Source organism: Agelaius tricolor, unplaced genomic scaffold (assembly GCF_023055355.1).
Source record: "Agelaius tricolor isolate 1412-34295 unplaced genomic scaffold, bAgeTri1.0.p SCAF_11, whole genome shotgun sequence".
In the NCBI taxonomy this organism is placed as follows: domain Eukaryota; kingdom Metazoa; phylum Chordata; class Aves; order Passeriformes; family Icteridae; genus Agelaius; species Agelaius tricolor.
Window position 1 is genome coordinate 2,377,256 of NW_027269271.1, and position 25,176 is coordinate 2,402,431.

Sequence of the window (25,176 nt, forward strand, 5' to 3'; positions counted from 1 at the left end):
CTGGAAAAAAGTCAAATACAGACCATCCAAACCCCAAATGAGTGCTCTGTGAAACAAATCAGGGGGAAAAAAAAGGCATTGAACAAAGTGCAGAAATGGGAAGGTGGAGGAGGGATTCCCCTCCTCCCATTTTAATAACCCAGTGCTGCAAGGACAGGAAGAGCTCTTCAAAATCACATTGAGCTGGGCACAGCAGCATCATGACCTTCACCGGTTTTCCGCTCATCGGAGAGGAAATGAATACAACGTGCTCCAGTTTCTTCCACTCTTCTGCCTTTTTCTCTTCCCCACTGACCCTTCAGACAACCAGAGAAGACAAATGCAATGCTCAACAGCAAAGCCAGCTGGAGCATTACCGCACCAACATCTTGAGAAATCAGCCAGACTTCAGGTTAGACCTGTCCTTTCCCTGCTCCAAAGGGATGGCAGGAAGCAGCACCTCGGTGACCAGAAATGAGCCATGAATTGACACAAAACCCTTCCACCCTATGTGTGCCAGACACTCATGGCTTCAGCATCCCTGCACAGGAAATGGGAGGATGCCCTATGGGTATGCTGCGACCTTATTCTCCCAACACCAACAGCTGGGTTCAAGCCTCTTCCCCTCCACCCCATTAGGGGTCTGTGGCACAGGGCATCAGCAACAGCTCCTCCAGGCTTTACAAAGCAGCCTGGCAGCCAGCTCATAGAAAAAGAAGGATCCAGTGCTCAACTGCCTGTCCCCTCCAAAGCCATCACCTCCAACAACATGACAAGCCAGCCAACACAGGTTTCCCTGAGCAGGGTGCACAACACCTTCACTCAGCACTCACAAGTGAGAAGAGGAAGAAGAGTCCACCTGAAGCCACTTTGTGACCAGCCTCAAAAAGTTCATGCAGAAACCCTCCCAAAGAGCCTGGCTGTAGGAGACACCGGTCTCCACTGAATCAAGATCTGTTATGTTGTAATATAATAGATGTAAATTAAAACAGAAAATCTATCATGCCTCTAATGTAGCCTGATAGCTGAGCGTGTGGATCCGTACAAGCAGAAGCACAGAGAGGAAGGGTGATATACGGCGAAGCTGGATGGAGGGTGAAAAGCGTGGCGAGACGAGCCGGAGAATGGCGCAGCCCGCTCTACGCTCCTCAGACCCAAGGGCAAGAGAGGAATAAATGTTGATTAGTGTTGATTTTGTCCGACGAACGCTTGTCGAGTGACAGTTGGACTAAGCTGCTCTGAAAGAGAAGCATTAATCTTGGTCTGGTTTAAGTAGAGTATATTAATTTGTGTCATTTTTACTAAGTCGTACTGAGAAAGGCTTCTTACTGCTTTGCATCTGACTGCTTTGGTGGTTTAGCCTACTTTATTTTTTTTTTTCCTCCTTTTTTCCCCTCCTTCTCCCTTTTAAACAGATATGGCGGCAGCAGCAACATATTCAAATAGCTCAGCAGGAGAGCGGGGGACCAAACGCTTCAATCCTGGATTAAGAAAATAAACTCCCAGGGTGTTGGCATAGCAACAGCATTTCAGATGAACTGCTATATATTCCGTGATTAATAAATTAACATTTTTTTCATATGGTTGTTTCTCCTTTTCTTTCCCTCCTTCCGATGGCAGGAGGGGGGGTTAGTGGGCAAGAAGAGGACAGGGGAGGTCAGATGATGTCCCCATGAGCTGCCCAAGAAGGGTGGCAGGGTCTCCTTTCCTCTCCATGTGCCTGGTCACAGAACAGAGCTTTTTACACCCTACAAAGGCATGGGAATACAAGAGGGACATGATGCTGCACATGTTGGGGCCATGGAGAAATGGGCCTTGGGTGGATGGGGATGGAAATGCAGAACAGCCAAGGGGCAGGGCAGCCCCAACAAGGGTGGTTTCAACCCCCCTTTGAGGACTGAACAGCCCATTCCAGCTCTCAGCAGGACTGAGGGCTTGACAAAGAGGTTTATGCCCCTTGCTGGTGGATCAGCCTTTTTGCAGCCACTTTCTCCTTTCCTCTCCACTGCCTGCCCTTTTTTTCTTTTACTTTTATGGAAGAGGGACTAGAGGGGGAAGCTAGCTAGAAAATACCATGAATTAAGAGCAAAAGACTGTAAAGTTCCCCAGAGCAAAATGCATGCTCAGAGTTAATTTTCCATGGCTGGACCAGGTAACAAGAACTCCTGCACGTTTCTCAAGCCTTTCTGAACACAACCGGGCAATCCTGTATGAACAGAAACCAGAGTCTCCCTGAGGAGCACTGGTGAGTGACTGACCCAAATTCAAACACTTTCTTCCTCCTGCCAGCACTGGCAAAGTGGCCAGTGCTGAGCTGTAGCTGCCTTCAGGCCCTTGCTGTGCTGTGCTGATGAGAGCCTGAACACAGGAGGCAGAAACTCAACACTTGAGGGTTCACTATAGCCCCCCAGAATGAAAATGTGTTGGGGTATGCTCAGCCAGGAGTGCCTTGCCAGGATGGCAGGCTCCCATCAGGGGTATAGGCAAGGATGATCCATGCCATCTTTTCAAACACTCATCCCAGGCACTGCATGCCACAGGATCAACAGGATGAGAAGGTTTAGGCTTGGTCTGTGTCCTGCTCCTGCTGAACTCCAAAGGTTTGGGCTTTTTAAATAAACCTTACTGCACTCTACCATTTTTGCTTCTGCAAACAGGCCCTGAACATCTCCATGCTGCTCACAGCCTCTTTGGCACTGCAGCAATCCACCACCCAAAGCTGCTTCGCCTCAGGCGCCAACCAAAGTTGAAATGTTTCCTCTTCTTACCAAACTCCAAATTAGTCAAAGTTTTGTTAAAGCATGAAATCATTTTGACAAGTCTTGAGCTACATCCACCACAGCTGTCCATGCACACAGGCACACTGGAGGCACACACTCTGCACACCTCTGATCAGGAATTAAGATCCTGAAGAAACACCAACATTTTTAAAAGCAGTTGAGCTGTTCAAGACCCCAAACCTCCTTTTCAAAGCTGGCTAGGAATGCAGCTTCTCCAAAGAGCAAGCCTTGGGAAATCCAGGAACATTACCAAGGGGGTTTAAACATAAGCCAAACCCAGCAGTTCTGCGCTTGATGTCCCCGCATGCAGCTGTGGCCACATGGCAGAAAAACAAGATGAGTCCCAGCTAGTATAAACGGGTAGAGCTCCACCAGCAGCAGGAATAGCCTGGTTTAAGCCCACTGTCAATCCCTCACTGTATTTTCCCCCCACCTCCTTTCCAGCATTGCCCCTCTGACCATTGCAAAGCTCCCACACAAGCTGGGCCGGGTTCTTTCATGTTCTCTATGCCACAGCAGGGTACAGCAAGGTACCATGCCCTGAGGTCACCTCCAATCCAGGAGAGCTCTCTCTGCTGCCAGCAATCCTAAAGACATGGGAACCTTTAAAATTGGAGCTTTTGGGGAGAGGGAAGCAAGCAGGGCCCAGCAGCCCTTTCCTGCACTCAGTGCTGCTGCTGCTGGGGACGGCGGGCGAGCACGGCTTCGTGTTCTCCCCTTAACGTTATCTCACACTCCAAAGCACAAAGGACTACTTAGAAAAGCCTCGCTGGAGCAATGCTGTTTCTCAATGACTTTCCTTATGGATCCTAGAGGATAAGCTGTATCAAAGCATTTCCACAGCTGCATACAGAGAGCTGGGGTAACCTAAGCCTTCTATTTAAGCAACTGCAGCCTCTAACCCAGCACTGGTAGTTTTTAGGGTGAAGACAAAAGTAAGCAAGGGCCTGTGGTTACAGGGATGCTTAGCACCAAACTTCAGAGGTGTCTTTGGCACATTCTTCATCTAGTCCTGCTTGAAAACACATGCTGAGTTTCAATGTGTTTATTAAACAGACCAACAATCAGTCTGCAAGTAAGGACTGAGTCCCACATCCCAAATACACAGAGCCTCGGATTTGTCTACACACCTCGAGATGGGAATGTCCCTTACCCTCCCAAACACCTTTTGTGAGAGCTCACGTGGAGTCACTGCAGCATCTACACTTGCCAGTCCTCCACTAATGCCTTCCATCTAACCCAAGACATTTTTTAGAGTACATCAATCCATGAAAACAGTATGAGTGTCAGCCCTTTCACTCACAAGTAAAGGGCAAGACCCCATCAGGCAAAGTCTGCACACACACCACAGCTCATTCTCCCAGGGCTGAACCGAGGGAGCCAGCATGGGAATGAGGTGCAGCTCCTGTTCTCCAAGGGGAGAGAGGGAAGAGGGAACTGCTTGGCCACAAAGAACCAGTGCCATGACTGTGGTGGCTCTTCCAACAGCCTAAAGAGGCAGGGCAAAGATCCTGTTGGCCCTACCTCGTTATCCCAACACTGCTGGACACAGAGGCTGCAAGCCTCCAGTGAAGAGCCTTGCCCACGTTAAATGATGAGTCCCTAAATTGCACTGCTGGACCACATGGTTCTCAGCATCAAGCATGAGATCCCCTCTTAAAAATGTACAACCAGCCAAGAATGGGATGGGGAAATGCTCAAAGAAATTTAATTACAATTAAAAAAAAAATATATTAAAAAAAAACCTAACAGACCATCCTCCTGGGATATGTCCATCCATGGTGATCTGCACCAGATTATCCTGCTTCCCTCCATTTCCCTAGTTTAAAATGAACCTTGCCAGGAACTAGAATCTTGACACAGAAGAGGAGCTATGTAGAACAGAGCCAACCACACAGCATGCTGCAAAATATCTCCAGCCCCTCACAGCTTTTGCCCCCCACAGTATAATCCCCTGCAATTCTACTCAGACCCTGCTTCTGGCCCCATTTTTCAATCATTCTTTGTCCATCCAGAATTTCACCACCCAGTTCCTAGTCCAGGGGTAGGTCTATGTTACTCATTCAATAATTCCTCACCATCTGATACCCCCATCAAGTTCATTCAGGGACAAGTAAAGCAGCAATATTTGCTCCTTAAACTTGGCAAAAGGGGGGCTGCTTCTTTTTTTGGAAAAAAAATTCTTTAAGCATCCCCAAAATGAAGGGGGAATTTTGGGTTCCAACTCAGATGGAGAATCCCAAATGGAGTACCAACTAGTGCATCATGCTTGTGCAGCTCCATGAACATGCACTCAGAGACTCTCCATATTCTGCAGCCAAGACCATGAGAGAGAGATTGCTCTAGAAGGTCTTTTGTTGCTGTTACTCTTTTATTTTTCAAAAAAATCCTACAAAACTCTGGTGCTGTGCAAAGAATCAGTACAAACAGGGAGAGCATCATTTGTCCACAAGCTTCTACTCAACATCCTGTTGCTCATTAATTGATTTTCTTGTTTTCTCTTCATCCAGGTGTTTCCTACCATGTACAAGCACCTAACATCCCCTCAGAGAGTGGCTGCTGGTGGGTCTTCTGCTCTGCCATAGAAATTAATGAGGCTCCACCACAAAGGGAGAATTGCTCTCTGTAACTTCCTAGTCTGATTCCACACATCTGGAGTTCTCAAAACTCCCTTCATTTCACCAGTATCATTGCATCAGTAAGATGTCTGGAGACACATGCTATACCCAGTAAGGGAAAGGAACTAAGATCTCTCCTGCTCTATCAAGTGTGGCCTCTGCAGCCCAGAAAGCCCACTGCTACCCTTTTTGCCAAACCACACTGCAAGTAACACATCTAATTTGCTCTCCGCTGTGCTCCTCAGGTCTTGTGCAACATTACTGATTTCCAAGGGCTTTCCTCCCACTGAATCTTTCCGGTTTGGATCGTGAGGGTAGTATTTTGCAATTCATTCCTCACACATTCATGAAGTGCTGCCGTTTGCCACTAAAAAGCCACTTGCTGGGCTCTCCCCCAAAGGCAGATGCATTGAGATGGTTGGGAGCTGATCATACACATTCCCACACGGCAGGGAGAGGCACGGACCCATGTGCCACAGGGAGAGGCTTCTGCAGAGGAGAATTTGGGGATGGAGGGAAGGAAGGAAGGCAGGGGAGCGAGCGGCAGCTCCCGATCAATAGGCCATCTGCAATAGGAGATCAATGGCTTCCATTTTGCAAGGTGTTAAGTGTGACGGGGATTGAATTAAAGCCAAGAATGTAAGAGTAGCTATAAGTTATGCCTTTCTCCTTCCTCCCCCCCCCTTTTTTTTTGCCTTTCAAGAAACAAACCCATAAAATGGTACTTTTTCCCCTTTCTTCTTCCCTGCCCCCTCCCTTTCCCCTCTAAGATTTTCAATTAGGTGAGTGGAAGGACGAATGGAGCAAATACATTTTGCTCGAGTTCTAAGTGCTTTTGAAACCCCCTGTCAAAGCATTTAGTAACACAAGATTTAAGATGCCCAATTAATTTTTCCCCAACAAGGAGCCAAAAGTAGATGCAGGAGGAGGTTAAAAGCTAAGTGTTTAATTAATATTAAATTTATATGATTCTTTATCACCGAAAGCATTGTAAAATTGAAAAAGCAGTTAATTTTATGGTCACTGTGTATTCCTCTGCTTTGATCTTTGATCCGTGGAATGAAATCGTGGAGTGTAAAGATTCTCCTGCTTTATTATACCTGTCTCGTGGCAGGAATGCTGGGTGAGGTGAGCTCATCTGAGCCTCAGCACAGACGAGGCAGGGGAGTCCCGGGGCACAAAACCCCCCCTGGTGCAGAGTTGGCATTGTCCCCCAAAGGGGACTTGGTGGCATTTGGCTGAGGACGGCACGGAACTCTTCTGCTGCGCCGCTGCAGCTCCTGGCCTCCCCCGTGCCTATCTGCCAGCCAGACAAAGAGCTATTATGCAGAACGGATTGCACTGGAAAGAAAAAAAGGGGGGGAATAATTTCTGCAGGGGTTTTTATGTGTTTTTTTTTTTTTTTCTTTCCTTAATATTTTTAAATCCCACTGGGAGCCTCATTATAATTTAGTTATTAGCAGGGGGAAAAGAAACCAAATAAGTAAAAGAAATTTAACATCCTTTTGAAAAAATGTATTTTAAAGGGAGGAGAAAAATCAACAGGATGAAAGTTTTCTGAGCTTCAAAGCAGCTGTGAATTCTTAATTCAAATGTTTCAGGCAGACCCATTGGCAGCAAGCTGCTCTGGGGTCAGATTCCCATCACAGATCCATCTGTGCTCCTGGAGGGAATAGGCAGTGTCCTCCAGACCACAGAGACACCTGGGATAGGAGCATGCCTCCACTCAGAGCAGGACCAAGTGATCCCACTCCTCCCACCCAGCCCTCCACTTGGAAACCCTCTGAAAGGCCATGCACATCTTCCCCTGTCCCTTCAGTTCAGCACCTCCTCCCAGAGAGAGGCACAGTGCATATATTCACATAATAAGAAAGTGAGAGTTTTAATGGGAATTTAATCTTATTAAAGTCTTGATTTTAGGGCAGGTACATAACTCATACATGTGAAGAGGCACAAAGTAATGAAACGGTGCAAGTCTCAGGATACAGCTGGGAAAACTGGGAAGTCATTAAGGACAGACAAAAATTAGGCTTGGTATCATGAAATAAGATCTAATAATTGGCACTGTTTCATAAGCAATGGGAATTAATACCGTTAACCCTTTGGCCCCATTGCTGTCAGACAAGGACAGTGACCTGCCTCCCCTCCACATGAGAGGCTCCAGCACAGCAGCAACACGAGTTGCCGCAGGTCATGCGGCAGTGATGGAGCAGAGGCTAGTAGAGAAACCAGGTTTCACCTCTCCCATGGGATGCAGGAAGGCAGCTCCTTTTCTGCCAAGCAGAAGAGATGTCCAACACACAAAGAGGCAGCCTGCAACCTCAGGAAGTCTGCAGTGGGATGGGTAACAACCCCCCAGCTGCTGTCTCTGCTCCCATCCATGACACGGGAAGCAAGAGACACAGATTTGTGTTTTTCACATCCCCACTGGACAGACCCCATGAGATGCCACCAAATCACACCCTCCAGCTGGCACTTCTTCAAGACTATATCCAGACTGGCTTTTTTAAAGGTTCAAACTACCTTTGGTCCAGCCAAGAGTGAACTTCAGATCTCCAAACACTCAGCACTGGCCTTGAACCAGGCAAGCAGTTTTCAAAGCTTGCACAAAGCACGTCAGCCAAAACCATCTGAGAAGTATCTGCACTGCCCACGGAGAGGTTTCTACAGCCAGACTACTCTCTCCACTGTTCAGGGAAGAGAAACCAAGGAGCTCACCTCCTGCTGAGGTTTATATCAAAGGTGGTGCTTTCAGGACCCACTTGACACAAGTCCTGCACAACTTGTGGGTCTCTCCCATAGCCCAATAGTCATATACCCTAAAGCACGGCTGTGTAACCATCTTGGGAAGAGCTGCCATTAATGAGATGTTCAGAGGGCACATTCAGCACACAAGATCTGCTCTGACAACTCCTCTGCCTCCTCCAAAGTAGTGAAGAACCACAGCTCTGGCCACCCTCAGCGCAGACAGACCGACTGTATTTTATACGTATTCGTGCAGATATCGACAGATGGAGTGAGAAAATTACTGTGCCCATAAATTGAAGCTTTGGTCACGTCAGTTCAAGAAGCAGAATAGAAAATTTAGAGCCAAGAAACCAGCTTGTGTCAGTCAGGCTGACGAGCGCAGGCGCCAACAAACACACCCCTCAGCATGGGGAAGAGAGACGCAAGCACCCGCATGCATGCAGAGACCCCGCTCCTCTTCATCTATTCTCGGCAACTGTTTGTCTGAGGCCACATGCAACTGGATTTGTCAAGCCCCCTTTTAACAACTTCTTGTCACAGTCCATTACCAAATTGCATATAGTTATATATTCCACTAATTAGGCTTCTAAAATATCATTAACATGTCTCTTGATCATTAGCATAACGTATGAGGCGTCCTCGTTAGGCACGACTCGAGTTTGTTAATGCGGTAATGAAAGGCACGGGGCTGGTACTGCAGGAGCCGTGCAGAGATAGGAGGCTGGGAACATCAAAAGCATCAGTGCCAGGCTTAAAAAAAAAAAAATAATAACAAGAAGATCAGCGAGAAGCAGGGGCAGAAGGCAATTGCTGGGAAACCAGGGTGATGTGGAAGGTGAAACAAGCATTTCCAGGCAGGCAAATACTTCACACACACTGCGTGTCTTTCACAGATTAAGGTAACATTCCCATGATCTGGATACAGCACAGGTACAGGGATGAGTCAGGATCACAGACCTGAACCATTACCATCAGGATCTGGGTAAAATAGGAGCTGTGGCCAGGGTCCACAGAAACACCATAGCACAGATCTGTGGCCGCAGCTGAACCCTTCCTGTCTGGCTGACTCCAGGACACCCCTCATACCTATTCAGGCCAGCCTTGCTCCCTGCAAAGATACCCTGTGCAAGACACCCATATTCCTCCCTCCTGAAACCAGCATTAAGCTCTCCCTCTCCCTAGCCCTAAGACAAAAGCAGTCTGAGGCAACACCAAGCACCAGCCTCACCCCAGCAGCTCAGACTGCACAACACTGAGCATCCACCCCAGCTAACCTGAGGATGGAAAACCACCACCCACCAGCATCACACAGCAGGAGATGAAGGGTGCTGGACACAGCAGCCTGGGATGGTACAACAGCACAGGACCTTGGTCAAGAACCTAAAAGAAAAGCCTGAGAGGTCTGCAGTACTCAGATGGGACAATATCTGCAGAGGTGCTCCACTGCATCCAGGGTAGAGATGTGAATTAACACGCAAAGCTTTGACCAGGACAGATGCTTCCATGCCCAAGCCAGCTCATGTATCAGTGGTTACCACCGTTGCTATAAATAAGCAGGGGCTTTTTTTTTTTCCCTTTGAGAGAATAACTCAATAAGTCACCGCATGAAAGATATTGTAAATAGCTCCAGCAGAGTGCAAGTCAGGGCTGCTTCCAATTAGCTTTCACTTACGCTCCCCCTGCCTGTGCCAAGTTTGCAGAGTTTGTTCCCAACACGCTGTCTGGGGAGAGGTGGGGATCAAACCCCTCTGCAATCCGGGCCACTGTTCCTCCACGGCAGAAATGATCTTTTCATTAAAGCTGAGAAGACACCGAAGCAAGTGCAAACAGCCCGCATGTGCATTTATCTTTGTCCAGATGTTAATGCAAAGGTGGGGGGGGGGGAGGAAACAACCAAGAGCTTTTCTTCAGCTGCTGAGAGCAAACACCACCACCACCGCAGCAACAGCTTGGAAATGGGAAGCAGAACACAACTTTCATTAGAACAAAGACATAAAACAAACTCGGCAAAGGCAGCCTGGGGGCTTTTACGCACTCATCTGGAGAGACCCCCACAGGTCCCTAAGGAACGCGCAGAACGCATCCTCGTGGGCAACACCACTGCCAGAACAACAGGGGGAAGATGGATGATTTTGTGAGTCTTCATCAAAAAATTCCTCTTCCATGAGATACAGGCGGTGTTAAGACTCTTTCCAAGTTTTTACTCATTCATACGCACAACCTTTGCATCCCGCACATGCGCGCGCCTTCACGCGGCAGCTGGTCTCGATATCAGAGGAGCATCACAGCCAGGAAACTATCACCAAGAAGATAAAATACAGGGCAGCAGAGTGCAGGATGGTAGCCTATAGGAGCAGGAATCCTAGGGAAGGGGCTTAATTCCCTACCACTCAGGTCTGGGAATGGTTCTGGGGAAGTCTCAGGGTGTCCATGCCTCATCTTTTGCCATCAGGAGAGTGTTAGAGGTGCCTGACCTGTGCTGGGAGATGGAAGGGCACCAGGGAACCAAGACTTGTTCATCTCATCATTTCAGCCAGATCTCCCTCCTGGGAGATGGAATGGCACCAGGGAACCAAGACTTTCTCATCTCATCATTTGAGCCAGATCTCCCTTCTTCAGTCACCACACAACTGGGTACCACCCACATCCAGGCATTTTGCAAGGAGGTCAGCAACACCCCAGAGAAGGACCAGGAGGTCTCCCTAAACAAGCAGATGTATTTGTTCAGACTTTCTGCCCTGCCACCCCAACCCGAACACTGCACTCCAATACGGACACTGGAAAGCATCCACTGTTTTGGGGAGAGGGGGGTTACGGCAGTCAGCACAACACAAACTGCTTTTGTTGGCCTCCTGCCTTTCAAGCCAAGAGCAACAACCACAAAAAAGAAAAACCACGAACATTTGATAAAGCTGTTCAATTTGAAAGAGGTCAGGAAAAAGTTCCAGGAAAGGGAAGAGAAACAACCTTCTTTAAAACCCTTTAATATGGTGAGAATCAGCTCTCACAGGTTACAGGTTTTTATTTTTTCCCCTCTAGTTGTCCAATCATCATTACCCCCCTCTCCCACGCTTCCAAATGGCGGCAGCACTCCACTAAAATGGCCAGGGAGGAACCTCTCCCCTCCCTGTGCAGGAGGGCACTGGGTTGACCTCTCCACATCTGGACATGCCTGCAACCTCCGGCTCTCAAGGGCGAGCGCCGGCAGCGCGGCGACCTTCCCGGAATCCTGGTCCCCTGACCTCCCTTCTGCGACCCACCCATCTCCTGTCCCTCTGCTGAACTCCCTCCCAGCCACGCTAGGGACGTGGCACTGCCTCACAAGGGGTGCAGATCCTCCACACAGGCCTTGCCTTGACAGCTCCCACAGGCCCCAGCCCAGGGTGTTTTTGTTCGAGAGATTGAAGGGGGGTCAAGGAGAAGAGGATCCAGACTACAAACTGGCCAGCTGTAAAATAAAAATAACTAAAGCAAACAGCCTCAACACCAACAAATCCATTCAAATCCTACACCCATTTCACTTGCCATCCCCTGCAGACTGCCTTTATCAGTATATGCATCATGCAACCAGCCCAGAGAGGTTACAGACCCATGACCATCTCTGCTGGAGCTCTGGAAAAGCCTTGGTGACTTTTCTTCCTTCTCGTGATGCACCAAGTCCACCACATCTCACCAGGCTGTTGAGCAGAACACTGACAGAGCCTCAGCCTTCCCCAGATAGTTCAGCATGAGGTGCTCCATGCTCTGCCTTTTCCAAGCCATGCATGGGCCAAACCAGATGGTCACTGATATCCCATCATGTTCCTGCATATGGGGGTCCAAGTGCTCCCTCCCCATCTGCACCAGTTTCCCCACAATTCACACTGCCACATTTCTTCATAGGAACGGCCTCTCCCAAAACACCAACAATTTTAACACATTGCTGGAAGATTGCAGGGATGGTCCTGAGGAACAGGAGACCTTACTCCAGCAGGGCTCACAAACAACCACTGTATCCACTTGGGGGAGGGGAGGTTTCCTAACATCTTCCCACCCAGACCACAGCTGCTCCAGAGCTCCCCATATTTTGGAACCATCTCAGCTGGAAAGAGCAAACAGAAAGTTTAACTGATGCCCAGAATGCAAACCACGGCCAGGGCAGGCACCACACCAACAAGCAAAACTGCTCACAACCAGTAGCATCATTGGAACAGGCAGAGCTCTTGTTCATAGGACACAAACAGCTTTTCCCATCCCCACAACCAACCCTACTTTTTCAGCCCCCCAGCATCAAAGCTACTGATTTTTTTTCCCTCCCTGCTGGGTGAGTGTGGAGACCCCATCTTCACCCTCAGCAACACTGGGGGGGATCACGTCGATAACAGGACACAAGCCTCCCTGCTGCCCGCAATCAACTCCGCTTGTTTATTTTTATTTAAGCTAAACTTTAGCTAGGCTAGGCTGGAAGAAGGCTGGGAGGGGGACAAACCCTTAGCAAGCTGGGCTGCCTGTTGGTCTCCAAAGGGACTGAATCTGGGGATGGGAGGAGGGGCCAGCTCTCCTTTCCAAAGGAGCTTTCAATAGGAAACAGATGTTGAGGGCCCAGTGACCAAAAGCAGGGTCTGCAGCGGGCTTCCCTGGCTCCACGCTCCCAACAGAATCCGTTTCAATTAAAATATTTTAGCTTAAGCACGAGGAGAGGGGTAGGGGGAGTGGGGAGAAGTCTGGGGGTGATGTCCTTTTTACAGCAGTGTTTGAGGAAGGGCTAGAGGGGGTGTGGGGGTACAGGGTTGGGTCAGACACCCCATCCTGTACCCCCAGCCTGGGCTCCCTCCCTCCAGCAGGGCTTGACATAAATTCTGCTGACCTTGAGGGAAAAATTGCCTCGTTTTGGTACCGAAAAAATAACATTACATCATGTAGCTGTGTCAGGATCTATCAATGCCCCCTTCCCGCCCACCCCCAAAGTGAGGGGGATGTAACCCAACACTATGAAAACACCAGCCCTGAGAAGAAAAGGGGCCTTTGTCATGGACCATCAGCTTCCCGCTCCTGCCTGAGGTGAAGAAAGATCTCCAAAAATGTTCGGCTGGGAGGTGCAGACTCCAGACATGTCACCCCCCACAACCCCTCTGCTTCTCCATCCCCACCTTCAAAACTCTTGTTTCTCCCTTACTTATAAATATTTGCCATTAGCAGGATTAAAAAAAAAAAAAAAAGAAAAAGAAAAAAAAAAGAAAGAAAAAGAAAAAAAAGGTGGCAGGAAGCCTGAAAGCCCAGCCACTGGATCACTAAAGCCGGAGTTTAAGCCAGGATGAGTCAATGGTTTCCTCCCTCCAGGTGAGGATCCATCCTGGCTTTCTTCCCAAGGGTACCTCACTCCCTCACAGGAAGGGATGTGGAGCACAGGACATGCAGAGACGCACACCCAGCTCCTGCATGGATAAAAACAGAGGGAGCCCAGGATCTGAAGGGTGAGAAGGGAACCCGACAGGGGTTCTGCCAAGCCATGGACACTGAAGCCAGCCCCCACACCCCGAGGCAGAGAGCGTCTGCCCACCCCACAGGAAAAGGCAGGAGCTGAAGAATGGGAAGGAAATCAGGGTCTGTAGGATCTAATAACCAGCACAGCACCAGGCTCCCCCAGCCTGTGAGGGCAGCAGGGCCAGACACAGGCTGTGGGGCTCTCCTACAGTACTCAGGGAATGCAGGGCCAGGTAGATGGGAGGCAGGCTGTGCCACTCACCCCACAGCCAGGGAACAAGCCCTAACCCACTCCATTTACTGTGAGAGAAAAACTGCAGGGGCCTGAGGCAAGTGGGAGTGAAGGAGGCACAAATGGAGCCCCCCTGGACCACTAACACTGCAGGGTTGCTTTTTGCCTTCCTGCTGGGATAGTGCTTTCCCCTCTGAGCCAGAGACACAGGACAATGTACCCCAGCCGAGCATGCCTTGCCTGAACCCTGCCTCCTTGCAGCACTCTGGCTTGCTGAGCCACCCCACGGCAGAGGAGGAGGAGCTGCCACTGCCCGTGGGCAGCACAGCAGCACCAGGCCATGCAGGGGTCGAGGGGAGAGGGAGGAGAACACCCAGCTTGCCCCAGGCCCTGGGCTCTCCGATGTATTTTCTCATTAACGTGTAATACGGTTTTATTGTCTCAAACAATGTCTGGTTTCGATCAGTTCCTTCATCCCAGACACTGCCGCGCGCAGAGACTGAAGAGGCCAGATGGTTCATGTTGCAGGAGTCTTCCCGCTCTTCCCCACCCGCTCCCTAATTCCTTACAAATTCCTGGAATGCCTGCGCCCCGGAAAACCAGCCCAGGGCAGAGGCAGGCCTGGGCCCTGGGAGCAGGGGCTGGGGGCTCTCCCAGCCACCCCTCCTCACCCCTGGCAGCTCCCCAGAGACAAGCAGCAGCTCCTGGCTGTTGTCTCCTCCATGAGAGGAGCATTTGCCAACCAAACCTGTGGGTCTCCTCTGCTGAGGGAGGGAAGGGCAGACCCCTAAAGCCCCAGCCCAGCCCCAAAGAGCCAGCCAGCAGCAGGGATGCAGCCAGCAGGGAGGACTCCTGCCCCTAATCCCCACCACGTGCCCAAGGCCACCGGGCTGCTGCCACACCGCTCTCAGCTCCAGATTTCACCCACGCCTCCTGCTGCTAATCCCCGTGCCAGCAGCTGGACACAGAGGTTCACTGAGTCCTTCCCAAAATCCAGGAGCCCATCCGAGCCCCAGCCAAGCCAAAGGGCTGACAGCAAGGAGCTTCTCCCCAGCCCTGTGCTGGCTATCCACATTGGCAGCTTGGCCAGTGGCTCCCAGCCCACCCCAAAATACCCCTTGGAGGTCTGGCAAGGCTCATACTCCTCCTTGTCATCCTTCCAGCACCCTTGCAACCTTCTCCATTCCTTGGGAGAAGGAGGAGGGAAAGCCACCAGGCCTGGGAAGCAGCCCTGCTGAGCACAGCCCAGCAGGGGAAAAATAAGGGATGCTGAAAGCGATCACTCAGCCTGGAAGAAGGCCAGGAGACTGGTGTTCACACTTTGAGCACCACAAGAGCACAGATCATCTCATCTGGGAAAAAAACAGAGTCTGGCAGAAAAGATGGCACTTTCTCCAAGGCACTCAGGCACCACATGGCATGGCCATGCCACAGATCATGCATCCACTGCAGGATGCCAGAGTCTCTCTGACCCTGCAGACCTTGTTCTGTCTCCAAGGTGCTACAAGAGCTGCATTTTCCCCCTGTTCCCACTCCACAGCAGCCACTGCTCAGCAGAAGTTCCACTGAGGAATGACCAGAGGGGACCCCTCTCCTGCAGCTCCGTGGGGCTGGCAGCCACTCTCCAGGGTTTGGCTGCCAAAATGTTGTGCAGGCTCCTCGGAGACCTGCGAGCAGACGAGTATCTGCTCCCAATTCAACTGAATTTTCATGAGGATGACACAAGACAGCCTTCCTGCCAAGTTTCCAAAGCTCTTTCAGAGAAGGGGTGCCAGAACCCAAGAGACACCTCCAAAAAAATCTCACCACAGCAAGGAGGACGCCTTCTTTTTTTTATCAGCATTTTTTTCCCAAAGCCACTTGGCTCATTTTAGCAAGCCCTATGCCTCCACCCAGAGAAATGCCAGGGCACACACTTAAAGTCCTGCCAAGTTCTGAGTGTTGAGGAAAAAAAAACTAAGGGGGTGGGCGGTTTATAGCAGGTAGATTTATACCTGTATGGTCATGCCATCTCCTCCAATACCCATCCTACACCTTGCACATGAGCTCTGTGATGGAAGAAGCTGTTACTGCCAGGTCATGGTTAGATGCTCAAGAAGCAAAGCAGCAGAAGCTGAAGGGGTCTGAGATATTTGGGTTCAAACCAAAAAGCCCATGTGCTATAGGCCAGAACTGAGGAGTCCAGGGTATCCTCAGACCCCTGTCCTGAAATAGCCAGGAAGGAGACAAGTAGAGGATGTGCCCTTGGGACAGTGGAACAAGAGGGCTGGAAATAAGTGATGGCAGGAGGAATCCAAGCACTGTGGTGATTCTTTGCACTCCACAGCAGAGAAAATATCACCTGCCACCTTTTTGGCATTCCCAGCGCTCAACTTTGGCTCCATCCAGCAAGAAAAAAAAACACAGCAGGAAAGAGCAAGCGAGCTGAAACCTGATCCCCTGAAAGGCCGGACTCGGTGTCTGGCTTTTCTTACCGGCTCGGCCGACCTGTACGTGCCAGCCTGGGAAGGCGTAATGGTTCCACCAACAGAACTTCATTAACTTTTTATACACTCGGCCGCTAATTTATAATCATTAGCGGACAAACAGCCAACAATTACACAAGCAGCACGTTAAGGAGAGAGGGAGAGAGCTTGAAGGAGCAGTGATGGAAACGTGCTCGTGGTGGGGAGGGAGCTGGAGCCAGGATGGCGCGTCCACGTCCCGGGGCTGGCACGTGGCAGGGCCAACCTCTCCCAGGATTTACTGGCACGTCATTTCCTCAGCTGCATTAAGGCACAGGGCAGCAGAAAGGCAAAAGGCACAGGTGAGCACAGGGTGGGGAAAAAAAAAAAGACTCTCACAAGCCTTCTCATTTTCAAATAAAGGGAGATGGGAAGAAGAGTGTGCATACTCCATGTTTCCAATTCCTGGCACAGGCAAGGTGCCTGTTTGCAGAGGAATGTGAAACTGTACACAAAACAGCTCTAAATTAATCCTGATTTAATGAAATCTTCAAACACAGATCACGTAACCCCAGTGCCCTTCCACACAGCAGCTCCCCTCCTGCTGGAGCAGCTCTGTGTGGGAGGCAGGACATGGTGTTGCAATGTCCCTGCTGGCACCTGCAGGGAGCAATGCCTGCAAGTATCCAAATCCTCTGGATGCATCTACCTTGAGGATGGAGATGTGGAAGAGGGGAATGGGATCAGTGGTCTCTGTTTCCCTGAAGAAAACTCGAAACCAACTCCAGCAGTGCTCCCCTCGTGCAGAGAGGGATTTCTGGCAAAAGGCAAGGCTGCAGGCAGAGGACAACAGGCAGGCTCCCTCCTCTGCAACAACCCGAGCTGCTGTAATCGATCAAGGAGCCCTAGGATCTGCAGATACAGATGTCCCTGCCGCACAGGCAGGCCAGCAGGGGAGCACAGTGACCTGACCAGCATCACTCAGCAGCACGGCATGCCCAGAAACCAAACCCACACCTCCTTTGGCTCCTGCACAAGGGCTGAGCCGCTCTCCTGCCCCGCAGCAGGCAGCCCAGCCAGTCCTTTTTGGAGACGTAAGCTTCCTGTTAAACAGGTCTGATAAACGCCGCCTGCACCTTGCAGAGCCTCTCCCCTGGCACCTCCGAGCAGCCAGCGCAGCTCAGCACTGCTTGTGGAGAGGAAAGCTGCTTCCCAAACCTCCACGTGGCAGCAGGGAAAGAGCAGCCCCCCTTAAGGAAGGCTGAGAAGGGGCTGAGAGGCTGTGAGCTGCCCGCTCCCCTCCGAAGCCGGGAGAGGCTGCAGCGAGTGAGGCAGGCTGTGTGCAGGACCTGCCGTGCCCTGCAAGCCGTGGCTTGCCAGGCACGCTGAGGGCAGGCAGGCAGAGCCCCGTGCTCCGAGCACACAATCCTGGGCATGCTGGAAGCTGGAAGGAGCCGGCACAGCCCCCCCTCCTGCTCCCCGCACAGGCACAGGCGTGCGGAAAGGCTCACAAGCTGCTCTGGCTCACAGCGGGACCTTTCCCCTTCCACCCTTGCACTTGCAAAGAGAAAAGTGCAGATCTAACACATGCTGAGGCTTATCACATCAAGAGACCCAAGTGTTCAGGCCAGCAGAATGAACGCCTCTGAGATTAATGGGGGCTAAAACCAAATTTCTCGTGTGACGAGCTTCCTTCCCTCTAGAGCAGCTTAATAAGCATTCAGCATCCACGTAGGGAAGAAAACTTAAAATCTCTCCACCTAGAAGTGCAATTTAGGGGATCAAGCAGTAAAGATAATTTAGATGCAAATTTGGACCACTCATCCTGCCAGGGATCTACCACCTGGGTACAGCTGCAAGATCACAGGACTTTTTAAGAAAGCTCCTACCTGATCCACTAAAAATCAGAGCATACTGTTTAGATTGTTTTCCTGTAGCTGTTCAATATCCACAGTGTCATGGATAAAACCCCCCATCTAAGAAAAACAGCGGAAGAGGCAGGAAAACTACAATGAGAAACTGTCACATAGTCCATGTGGGGTAACAAGCACAGATGGAATGGTGGGATATGCAGAAAGAAGTGGAAATTGTTTCTGCATCCCTGCCTTTGAGTAACTTTCCAACACAATTACCCAAATACCTGTTTTTTCAAGACTTTTTTTTAACATTACCACTTGACAGCCGCATTTGTCATTAAAGGCATTTATAATTTAAAACTGAAGTCAAATTTTTAAAGAAATACTTCTAATAAAGAAGGCAAAGGCCTAATTTCAAATACATAAACATGAGACGTCTCCATCTTTTTCAATGCTTCTCAAAAGCAAAGCAGGAGATTCTTCTTTACTGAAACACATTGGGAAATTGAGCTGCACAAATTCGTACAACATTTCTGTCAAGCCAAATGCACATTCTTATTTCTTTTCCTCCTTGAGACCTTTTAATTTGGAGGGGGGAGACAAAGACAGGGAGATGCCAATGCCTCTCAAGCCCCAAAGCAATAGCTGGTCCATACCCCATCCCACAGGGATGCAGCGTTGTATCTGCAACAGGCGAGAGGAAGGAGGCATTACCTCCCGCCAGACCCAGGTCAGCAGCCAGTCCAGGGGCAGGATGCAGGCACCAAACCTTGCACAGGAATTAATCACAGCCCTTAGGAGCTCTCTGCCTCCCCCACACCACCCAGGCCACAGGAAAGCCAAAGGAGGGCAGGAATTCCTCACCATGGGGTAGCACTGGGCTGGTGGGAAGTGCCAGCACCGAGGAACCCTTGCCACAGAGGGAATTAAAAGCAGCCACACCCCACAGGCAATAGGGAACTGTTACTACAGCCACCTACTAAGTCCAGGTAGGCTCACAAGTAATGGATCCCAATGGTTTTTGGGAGATGTGAAGAGATATCGGGGCTCATCCAGCCTGGAGATGCCTGCACAGGGTGGGAGGTGAGCACAGCAACAGCCAGAGGGTGTGCAGCAGCAGCCTCACTACCACAAGTGTGGAGGGCACAGCCTTTTCAAGTAAGGGCATGGAGAGCTGGGCAAAAGGAGTCTGACAAAGGGAGTCCGAGTTCTTAGTGCTAATTATTAACTTCCTCTATTTTTTCCCCTCCAGACCTGTATCAGAATTCCTGAAGTCCCTCATGCTTTCCAAGCTAACCTGCTCCCAGCACCTCACTGCTCTCTGCCGAGGTTTTCATTCCTCATTGAGCTCTGCTACCTCAGTTGCTCCCAAAAAAAAACCCATTCAGAGACCTCTCTCTTTGGATTTAATCTTTGAACGTGAGGCCAAATATGATGCTCACAACTATCACCCACTGCCTGTTGCTCTGGAAAGAGGAAAAGCTATTTTATTTACGTTTTTCCTGGCGGTTGTAGGTGTTGTGTGTCTGTGGAGGTGAACGAGAACAGGGCAGAATGATTTTGACCTGACTGATTTCTGAATCTTTGTGGGATAACTAAAGGATCAGCAACATTGAGCTGCTCTTGGGGAGCTCTCCTGGGGAGACCTTTGCACAGATCCAGGGCTGCTCCTCTCCCTGCACAGTCAGGAACTCTCCTTTTGGCATTCTCCAGCAAAGGAAGCAGGACCAGCCACAGCATGACTTGATGCCTCCCCACCAAGGGGCCAGCCCCATCCACCTCTGGCTCGGAGCTGCTGGAAGGGGAAAAAGAGGGGCTGGCAGAAAGCACCCCCTGTCCCAGTCAGCCCCACACAAACCCCATCCAAAGCCTTCCCTGGGGATGAGGGGCTGCAGAGCCAGTACTGCTGTGTGCAGCCCCCTCCCCCCGTCCCTCTCGGCCCCATCCTACTGAACAATCTCGCCACGGGCTGCTTTTGTGAGCCTCCAGCCCCAAAAGAAAAATGATGGGTTTGAACTCTTAACCCCGCCCCAGAAAAAGGCTGGAATTAAAAGGGGTTTATGACTAAGTATGCAGATGGGAATACTGTAATAACAACAGGCAAAATGTTTGCCTAGCAGTTCTGGGCTGGTTTCGGAGGGAGGGGGGGGAGAGAGAGTGGGATGGGGCGGCTTCTGGCTGGAGGATGACGGCACGGAGAAAGAATTTGGCGGCTGGGAGGGAAGGGAGGTTGCTGATAAATGCTGGGGCAGAGGCGAGGAGTGGGGCCAGGACCCGAGCACGGCATGGCTGGCACTGGAGGGAGGCTGGCTGTGCGCTGCGGGCTCCTGGCCGCCTGACAAAGGCGAGGAGAGAGCGGGCGAGGGGGACACGGCAGCGCAGCTCAGCTCGGGGCTGGCTCAGCAGCCCGTCACACACACCTCGGGGGACACTGCCACACTCACCGGGATGGGGAATCTATCGAGGCACACAGCAGTGCTCCCCTGCAATACCCCACATCCCATTCTGTACCCATGCAGGCAGAATTCTGTCTAAGGGAGAGCCTGCAACCGCGAACAAGTGGCTAATTTTCACCAGCAGTGGGACTCCAGCTCTGCTGAAAAGGTGATAAAACCTCGATGCTTAAGTCAGCTAGGAGGGCATTTTCAGGACATCACCCTCCTCTTTTAGCAACAGGCTGCATCAAGGCCCCACAAGTGGGAAGCTCAGGCTAGGGGAGACCTAAACCTCAGCCACCATCCTAGAGGAGTGCACCCCATCACTGGCATAACCCCATTGCAAGAGGGGAGAGCACTGCTTCTCCCTCCTCCAATCCTGCACAGGCCTGCTCCCACTCCTCTGGCACCAGGGACATCCAGGACTCCCCTCTCTGTGAGGGATCAGTCAAGTGAAGTCCCTCAATGTCCCCCTGTCATACAACAGGGAGTCTCTGGACATGGTTTGCAAGACCCCAAAAATGCCTCCCTGCCACTGTAACCTGGACAGGCTGACCCCTGGAACCCACAGAGAGGTTTGCTCCATAGTTCAGTGGGGATGTGACTCCCTGATTGTCCCAAACCAGCACCTTCCTGCTCTCCAGCTCCCCACAGAGTGCCTGCAAAGTTCACATGAGATGCAAACCACTTGCACAACATCACACGCAGCTTAGCAGCCACAGGCCACAAAGCCACCTAACACCCAAATCTTGCAACTCAGCAGGACCCAGGGGACAGAAACTCACGTGTAGCACATGCAAACAAGCCACAAACCCACAGACCTCCCCAAGCCCCCAGAGGAGCCACAAGATGGGACTATTTTGAGCGATGCTCCTGCCACAGGCACGAGAAGCTCACTGGGCACAGCCCAGCCTGACGCAACAGCAGCGCTTTGCCAACCCAAGCAGCTCACAGGGGCACAGCCTCAGATGGGAACGTGTCCCAGCTGCTTCCCTGGGAAGGTAAAGCTGCGTGCAAAGAGCCTCACAGCACCACTGGCAAGGCAGGAACTCCAGGAGACTGCCCAGCTTGCAAGGCAGGGGATTTGCAGGCATCTCACACCCAGCTCTGCTCAACAGGGACCGCAGCATTTGCAGCACCAAACGTGGGAATTTTGACTCGATTGTGGTCACCTCCTGCTGACCCAGTGGCATTTACCAGGGATAGGGAATGCTGGAAGGAGCCTGTGGATACTAAAATCTCCCTCATTGCTACAATCCTCCTCTAGGTCTAACTTGTTGTCTTGATGAACAGGAAAGCAGCAGCCCTACAAAAACCAACTAAGAGGCGAGTGGACTCCACACACACACTCCCCTCTCCTAAAGGAGCAACAGGTCTTTCCTTTGACCTCTCAAGCAGAGCAAATGCCTCTCTAAAGACACCTAGGGACTGTCTGCAGGGTCAGGAAGATGGTCAGGAAGATGGTCAGCAGCGATGGGAAGGAGGGAGCAGTGCAGAGGGTGACAGGGCCAGCCAGGCTGTGGTCCCTGCCCACAGCAGCCTGAGGCAGACAGGAGCTGCACAAATGCACAGCTCCCTTCACGCCAGGAAGCACTTGGATCAGGTAATGGAGGGTGTAGGAGACTCGTGAGAGGATTCCTGTGAGTCAGCCTCGCTGGCCAGGACCCAGATCAGCAAGCTCTGCAACATCAAACAAACAAAAGAGGGCAAACCCAGGACCACCCCGGCCCCTTCCTGCTGCCTCCAAGATGACCCCCACAAGTGTGGGCTTGAGGAGAGCAGCCAGAGGCATGTGGAATGCTGCAGCCAGGCTTGGGATAAAGGCTCAGCCTGCTATGCCTTGGGGCAAGTTGGTGGTCGCCTCACTTCCCTGGGGAGCACAGGAACACAGTCCTGGGGCTTGCTGAGCAGTTTTGTTTCTCCTCTGCCAAGAGAGGAAGACAAGGTTAACCTTGCTGATGTAAGCCATGAGCAGTCTCTCTCCACATGCAAACTGAACTCAGGAGAACCTCCTCTCACCCACAGCACTTCCCAGCATTTAAGGACCAAATGTAAATGGTCCTTTCAAAGTCCTTTTCTGACAGCAGCGTTTCCCCTCCCTCCCAATGACATACTCGTGCCTCATACCATGCAGCTGGTTTATGCAAGGGACATTCACATCTCCCTGACAAGAGGGTGGCCCCTGCACCAGCACATCTGCTGGATCTCAGCACCTCACAAGGAACACCCCTGAACAAAGGGCCACCACACCTTTTGTAGAGACCTCCTCTCCCTGGATGCCTTAAAGTCTTATCCTCCAAAACTCTGGGCTGCAGCCAACCCAGCTTCCATAAAAGCCTCCACAAAATCTCTGCCATGAGGTGCTTCCACCCTTTCCTTGTGTGAGACTTGTCATTATTTTTCATTAAAAAAAAAGGTGAAGTCTGGGGAGGACATCTGGAAGAGGAATAAATACCTATCAGGAGTCATCCCAGTCCTGACAGCTGAATGAGTTAGACAAGTGCTAATGAACAAACAGGCTAAATTGCTCCTTTCCCTTCCTGGCAGGCCAAAGCAAGCCTCAGAGCACTCAGAACCCCAGGTCTGGCAGCAGGGAGAAGCCCACCCTGGGCAGCTACACCAGCCCAGCTCTCTGCCCCCTCAGGGGGTACCACCCAGCACACCCAGAGGAGAGCTCCAAAGCCAGGGAAATGAAGATCCAGCCAGCCTTTAGGAACAGTCAGGCTGCACCCCCTCCTCCCTAGGGCAGAGAGGTGATGCAGGCAGGGCAGCAGCCTCCATCCCTCTGCTCCATAATGGCCTGTAGCCCCTTCCTTCCCCTGCTCCCAACGGGAGGCACACCCAGTGCTAAACACTCAGCCTAACTCCATCCGGTCCTCCTTCCCTATGTCTATTGTGGCTAAAAATTTATCCGGTTTCTGACAGAAGAAAAAAAACTAATAAAAAAAAAATTTATATAAAAAACACTGCACCTCCCCTCTGCCCTTCAAAGTAAAAGTAGCTGTGGCCTTTCCCCAGGGAGGGGGAGAGGAGTTTAAACATGAGTCCCCCATCCAGGCAGCACTGCTCCACTCCTCCTCCTCCAAGGACTTTCACACAGCCCTGTCCCGTCAGCCTGTCTGTGGCATTTGATTCCTGTCTGTCACTAAGTGATGAGGACAAAGGGTGAGGAGTCAGGAAAAGGTCTGAGCTACTTTGTTCATCGTCTGGATACGAACTTTGGATGAACTCCGTGGGGAAAGAGAAAAGCCGCATGGAGCGGGACGCACCGTGCACAGCGCTCTCTCTCCTCAAAAAAAAAAAAAAAAAAGGAAGAGAAGAAAAAAAAAAAAGAAAAGGGAGGCTTGAACAAGGGGAAGGGGTGGGAGGGAAAGGGAGAGGAGAGCATTCCCCATCCCCATGGCGGCAGGCAGTCCTGAGAGCTCCCTGCTCCGAGGAGACAGAAGGATATTCAAAGCGCCTTCCCAGGAGGCATGTTCAATAAAGCAGGATGCCAACGCAGCCTTTTCTCAAACAAATCTGTTAGCGGCGGGCCAGGGGCCAGCCACAAGGGCTTGCTTTTTAAAGCAACCAAATGGGAATTTCCTAATAAAATAAAATTTTTTAAAAAGCCCCACCGTGGCACGGGTAAAGGGAAGCTTGCTGGCAGCAACATGAAGTATTTTGCACACACACAGACCTCTCTGGGAAGCATGGGAAGATGAAATACAGTGCAGGGCAGGGAGTTTTGGGATGCAGCCAGGCCCAGGGCACCACAGCACCCGTGAGCTCCCCTGGCACCCACCCGGAGGAGCTGAGAGAGAACAGTGCCCACAGCACAGTCACGTACCAGGGTGAAGGCTTACAACCACGATTTCTGCTGCTCTGAGCAAGGGAGGAGGCTCAGGCTGTGTTGGGGCAGAAGGGATTTCCCTCGTGGTGACCTCAAAAAGCCACCACAGGGCAAACTTGGCTCCTTTGCCTCACTCTGCTTTTCAGGGCTAAGCCAAACCAGTTTGCAACTGGAAAGCCCTGTGGTATTCTTGCAGACATTAGGTAAATCAGCCCCTCCTGGGCAGCAGAGCCACCACACAGCTTCTCCTGAATGGCTCCTGCCCAGCAGCCAAGGTGCCTGCCCTGGGATGGGACACAGCCTCCGTGGAGGATTACTGACTGGCAGGGCCTTGGCACAAGATGTGCCAAGCCAGGCAGGAAAACGATTCCAACTGCACAGGCAACTCTGCAGTGCTCACGAGAGACCTGCTGAGCGCTGGGGTGAAGGGTGTCCCATCAAACCACCCCACCACGCTGCACCAGCATCACCCACTGCACACCAGAGGGGACTCCCAGCCCACAGGCTGGCTGGGAACAGCAGCTCTGCCACCTTGGAAGTCTCTGCCAGAGGCAAAGCAGTTGGGAATCTGAGGGATACACTGTTCACCACCAGCCTTCCCTGGAAATCCCAGCAGACTGGGTGAATGTACTCTCCAGGATGAGGATACATAAGACAGAGGCTATGTGGGTTACAAAACCCAGGAGAGCACTTGAAAGCAATATACTGGAACATGCTGGAGATCACCCTGGATGCCTTGTCTCTCAACTTAACACCAGCAAACAGAACAACACTTCTGCACAAGAAAGC

At 51.2% G+C, this 25,176-nt stretch overlaps 1 protein-coding gene across 2 annotated transcripts in view; it reads right to left on the bottom strand.

The window, feature by feature from the left end:
• Positions 1-25,176, bottom strand: part of PBX1 (PBX homeobox 1) — a 133,053-nt gene that overhangs the window by 92,400 nt on the left and 15,477 nt on the right. The window lies entirely within an intron of this gene.